This window comes from Bufo gargarizans, chromosome 2, assembly GCF_014858855.1.
Source record: "Bufo gargarizans isolate SCDJY-AF-19 chromosome 2, ASM1485885v1, whole genome shotgun sequence".
NCBI classification, from domain to species: Eukaryota; Metazoa; Chordata; class Amphibia; order Anura; family Bufonidae; genus Bufo; species Bufo gargarizans.
In genome coordinates, this window is record NC_058081.1 from 562,165,840 (window position 1) to 562,171,839 (window position 6,000).

Below are 6,000 nucleotides of genomic sequence, written 5' to 3' on the forward strand. Positions count from 1 at the left end.
AGCACATGCAGGACACGCCCCAAACAGTTCCTATGGTCATAACTCTGAGTGACACGTGGTTGGAAACGTTCTAGGGACTATAGCTGCCCATATACATTAGATGTGCGGCTGACCAGCTAATGTGTATGACTCTTGACGCTACACCTGTGACAGGCGAAATCCAACATGCCTGATCCTTTTGTTCTTGGGGATGGGGGGGGGTATACGGTGTCTAGCGGCAGCTTTCTCCCCTCACCTATTCACAACACAAGCATGCTCAGCCCAGCAGAAAACGCATTTGTACGGAGGATTGGGAGCAATACATTTTATCCCATCTATGGTTAGCTTTACTTTACCCCCCCCCTTCCCCATACACACATGCAACCTTGTATTTTGAAGGAACAATCCTCATTGGGAACGCAGTATCAGTCATGCCGACAGTACCAGAATGCCGTCAGGCCCCCCCCCCCCCCCCCCCGAAATTACCAAGTTATACCAACTTTTCAGTAATGTGTATGGATCTGACCGTATACACACAGTAATAGCGGGTATCTATGGACACAGATGACATCAGTGCAATCCATGGACATCTGCTACATAGAAGGAGAACAACGCAGATTGTAACAATCCCATAACGCAGGATGGGAATGCTCAGTTCTTGGCAGACTCCTGATTACAGCACAGGTCACACACATGGTCTATTTAATATTTAAGAGGTGCCCCAGTGCCCAGCCATACAATGCCATCTATTAGTGACCCGACCAATAAAATGAGGTGGAAAAAATAAATCTGGGAAAAGTACTCTGCTCATCATAGTCCTCTTGCAGTGCATGCCCCCTTCACGACCACCATCATTTTAGTGAAAAACCTCAGAATTCAGGTCACGTAGAAGATAGCTGTCCCGAGTCTGACCAGTCTACAGGACAATAAAGCACCTAGAGACACATGTTGCACAAGCCATTGATAGCGTTACACTCATCAGCAATTCCCAGCACCCAGCGTCAGCGCTCACTTCCTGTGTTAATGATCTCCCTGTGCATGGCCCCACCAGACTCCAAAACTCAGGAAGCCCCCCTGGCTGCAGGCACAGAGCCGCCCATAGGGTCCAAATTAGCCTGGGATTATTATTGCTACATACATGGGACTTTTTACAAGAGGGGGGTATAAGTGACATCAGCCACCCCCCTAAAAAGCCCCTGGCGGCTGATCTGAAGGGACGTGGTGCCCAAATCAGCGTTCCCTTTAAACTGTGTACTCTGGAAAAGGAAAGGGTTAAAAGAGCATTCTACTCCTACTACTAAAAGCAGCGCTATGGAAGGGAAAGAGTTAAGAGAATATTCTAATAGGGATCCCACCCTGAATAACTGCTGCTAGACCTTCAGTTTTTAACCCGATCATTGCCAGACTGCACACATTTCCAGGGGCTATCCGCAACCACCATACCTGCCTCTAATTTGCATGCATTCAACCAACTCACCTTTCCTAATGCAGTTGAATGGTAATCTCACTTCTTAATCTCAGTCTTTTTTCCTTTTTTTGTATTTTGTAATCCAGAGGATCAAACAGCAGATCACTGTGGGGATTCCAGATCTCTTCCCTCCTGGGGGGGGGCTTCTTTCAGATATCAGGAGTTTATCCACAAGCTGCCTGCGTCCTTCAGAGGGTGTTGTATGTCAACCAGCAGAGGCGCCTACTAGATCCCTCTTCTAACGTCTTCCTGATCTTGGAGTGGAAGCTCTCTGGGCGGGGGCTTCAAGGAGAAGAAGAACTCTTTATCGCCTACAAGCATCAGATAAAACAAGGCAACCTCAAAAATCGAATCAAACAGACCACCCTAGGTGCCCCCCCACAGCTCCTGCTGGAAAATATACACCATAGACTTGATACATTTAAAAAAAATTATAATTATATTATATATATATATATATATATATATATATATATATACACACAAAAAAAAGTATAAATTGAATCTACTAAAAAAAGTTATATAAAACTAGGTTCAAAAGTAAACAGCTGAAATGTGAATATTTTACAATTACACATAACCCCCTCCCAGACAATATTATTGAAAACAACATAAAAGTCTATAAAATACAAATGCTAGCACCCTAATAAAGCTACATGAAAATAGCAAAAATAAAAAATGTCAATATAATTTAAAAAACGAAACAAATACATTAAAAACAAACTAATACAAGATAAAACATATACAAATAATAATACGCACACATGACACCTACTCTCTGTGGCCGGCCACATGGACTTACCAGACTAGGGCTCAGAGTCCATCCTGCCACCAGCTGCCTGTGGGATGGTGTCACCATGGACGTATAGAAGGAGAATGCAGTCCACGTCCTGCTCAACGGCGCCTCTCCTCCCCCTTCCTGTGCGCAGGAAAGAGTTAAAGGGGCGTGATGACGTCACGCATCCCGAAAGTTTCCTGACTTTTCTGCGTGGAGCTGGCAGCACAAGGTTCAGTCAGTGGCCCTGAAATGAGGGCCCCGGGTAGTCACACACAGCCGCCCCTTGTCCTGGGCACTGTGCTGTGGTGGCTGCAAGCTCAGGGAGGAAGTGGTAGACATTCCTCCATGGCTTGCTCGACCCCTGCCCTGCAGACCATTGTTGGAATTTCCTGAGACTGTTTTTTAGTGTAATTTCTTCCAGATTGAGAGATCTGCCTTGTGATTCATGCCTTGAGGTTGGGCACAAGGAGCCAAGAAGACTGTTCTTCCAGTGTTCAGGATCAGACAGATACAAAACGCGGCAGGGAGGATGGAGACGGAGCCAATCCCAAAATATCGGATAGCCAGTGTTTTTTACGGACAAATTGGAAATCCGCAATGAATGATAAAGATTATAAGTAGTGATGAGCGAACTTCTGTTTTCAAGTTCGGCGTACAAGGTTCGGGTTATCGACGAATTCAGTTACCACCGGCTATAACTTATACGCCAAACTTCAAGGCACAAGTTCGCTTATCATAAGTAATCCATGTCTTCTGCCCCATATTTTGATGACACCTCATTACCAGCATGTACTGTGAGCTGTAAGGCTACTTTCACACTGGCGTTTCTGAGATCCGTTTCAGGGCTCTCACAAGCGTCCCAAAACGGATCAGTTTAGCCCCAATGCATTCTGAATGGATAAGGATCCGTTCAGAATGCATCAGTTTGGCTCTGTTCGGTCTCTATTCCTTCCGCTCTGGAGGCGGACACCAAAACGCAGCTTGCAGCGTTTTGGTGTCCGCCTGACGATGCGGAGCCAAATGGATCCGTCCTGAGTTACAATGTAAGTCAATGGGGACAGATCAGTTTTCACTGACACAATATGGTGCAATTGAAAACGGATCCGTCCCCCGTTGACTTTCAATGTAAGTCAAGACGGATCCGTTTTGACTTAGGCTAGTTTCACACTAGCGTTCGGCTGTCCGAGCGGACCCGAACGCTTCCGTCCAGCCCTGATGCAGTCTGAATGGATGCGGATCCGCTCAGACTGCATCAGTCTGGCGACGTTCAGCCTCCGCTCAGCAGGCGGACACCTTAACGCTGCTTGCAGCGTTCGGGTGTCCGCCTGGCCGTGTGGAGGCGTGCGGATCCGTCCAGACTTACAATGTAAGTCAATGGGGACGGATCCGTTTGAAGATGACACAATATGGCTCAATCTTCAAGCGGATCCGTCCCCCATTGACTTTCAATGTAAAAGTCTGGACGGATCCGTCTGAGGCTAATTTCACACTTAGCTTTTTTTTGCTAATATAATGCAGACGGATCCGTTCTGAACGGAGCCTCCGTCTGCATTATTATGATCGGATCCGTTCAGAACGGATCCGATCGAACGCTAGTGTGAAAGTAGCCTTAGACTTTTTTTTTTTATGAATAATGCAAACGGATTCGTCCTGAACGGATACAAGCGTTTGCATTATCGGTGTGGCTCCGTCTGTACAAGTAGCCTAAAATGAAGAGAATTACCACCAAAATGATGTAGTCAAGTACCAGCAGCCTAAAAAAAAAATCACTGACACGAGAGAAAAAAAGTCGCCAATTTTTACGTACTGCCCAGAAATTTCTAGAGAGTTGGCCACCCTGCTGCCGTGTGTCTATTATCTCATGTATTAGCTGGCAGTGGCAGCGTTATGCCCGGGTATGATCGTGCTCAGTGGCCGTGCTGCGCTTGTCACGTCCTATTAACTAATTACAACCGCATTGTTTCTTCTGTCTTCATTCTTAATGACCGTGTGGTAAAGGTACGACCACATGGCGCAGTTGTGTTGTACCTTTAGGGTACTTTCACACTAGCATTTTTCCGTCCTAAGTGCTCAATACCGGAAAAAAACGGATCAGTTTTATCCTAATGCATTCTGAATGGAGAGCATTCGTTCAGTATGCATTAGGATGCATCAGTTCAGTCCCTCTTAAGTTTTTTGGCCGGAGAAAATACCGCAGGATGCTACAGTTTTCTCTCTGGCCCAAAATCCTGAACACTTGCCGAAATTCCGGATCCGGCATTAATTTCCATTGAAATGTATTTAGTGCCGGCATTAATTGTTCCGGCAATCCGGGTCCATTTTTCCAGATGACACCGGAGAGACGGATCTGGTATTGCAATGCATGTGTCAGACGGATCCGCATCAGGCAGTCCTCTGCCGCAAGTGTGAAAGTACCCTAACCTGCAAAACTGCTCGCCTACAAGGGCGGATAGGACACATACTCTACAGGGAATTTTCCCAATGGGCTGATGCCCAAGGCGCCACCTTAAACGGGTTATCCAAACCCTATAATGCCCGGGCCCCTCACACAGGTTGTACTAACCTTGCTTACGGCACACGCGTCACTCCTGATGCCCGCAGGGCTGCCGGTGCATCTCCCCGTCACGTGGATCAAAACATCTGGGGTGGGGGGAGCAGCCAATAGCGGGCCACGACGAGGACGAGCCTCCCCTGCATCATGAGTGTCGGGGAGCAACCTGTGTTAGGGGCCCGGGCATATGAAGCATTATAGGGGTTGGATAACCCCTTTAACCCTCCTCACGCCCACTAGCCAAGTAAGTAATGATCTGTCACTCCCAGAGTTAATTAATGCTGGGGGCGTCAATTACGTTATTTACCTGGCTGGAGACCACAGATGCCCTCCTGAATTCAACCTTATTGCCATCCTGAGGCAGTAGGAGGACAGAACGTGGCAGAGGGGCAGCTTCTTAGAGGGTATTTTGTCCTGCTGGGGCAGTATTTTGTGCTGCGCTGTGTTTTTTTAATGCTGCGGGGTAAGTTTATAGTGTTGCACTGAGGTATTTGGCTCTGCTAGGGCGGTATTTTGTGCCTCAATATGGTATTTTTGGCCCCGCCTACTTGTGTTTGCCCTGCCCCCTATCAATTTAGACCCGCCTACGACATGGGGCCACTTTTAGTTTTTTCCAGGGGCACTTTAAGTTCCCAGTCTGCCCCTGCTCGCCTATTAACAATGAGGACAGAAGAAACAATGCGGCTGTAATTAGTTTAATAGTATGCAGCTTGTGGTGCAACCGCAGGAACGCAAAAAATCCAACCCTGCTTGATGTTTTTGCGATTCTGAGTTTGCAGCAAACGTGAGACAACCCCTTTGGTCAATTATCAGGGATGACCGTTTGTAGAAACACCCGTTCCTGACAACTGTCCAGGGTAAAAGTGCCCATGTCCTGCGTTGAGTTGAATTTCCAGAAGATACGTCAAATTTGTTAAGAGGCCTGTGCCTTTTGGGCAAACGGATGTTATACTAAGACAGGCGAATGTGACGGCGCTCTTAGTATATCTGCCCCAATGTCTTGTTCATGTCTTTGTTGCATTGAGCTCCTGTATTAGGGGTAATGCAGCATGCTGTAGGTGTGACATTGTTTCCTTTTAATATCTCTATGAGAATGGAGAAACGTCTGAAAAAAAGCCTTTTTAACGTATACAAAAAAATAATAATAAAATGTAAAAAAAAGGACTGTGTGAAGGAGGCCAATAAGGATTTTCCAGTGTGTAACCACTGAATAAGGCCTCATGC

The 6,000-nt window shown here is 46.6% G+C and overlaps 1 protein-coding gene across 1 annotated transcript in view; it reads right to left on the reverse strand.

Moving 5' to 3' along the window:
* Positions 1 to 2,573, reverse strand: part of CDC42EP5 (CDC42 effector protein 5) — a 39,743-nt gene extending 37,170 nt beyond the window's left edge. The window contains exons 1-2 of the mRNA XM_044278179.1: positions 2,250 to 2,573; positions 1,457 to 1,758 (exon numbers count right to left, since the gene is read on the reverse strand). The gene's annotated coding sequence lies outside the window, so the exon portion shown is untranslated. The remainder of the gene's footprint in view (positions 1 to 1,456; positions 1,759 to 2,249) is intronic.
* Between the last annotated feature and the right edge of the window lie 3,427 nt (positions 2,574 to 6,000).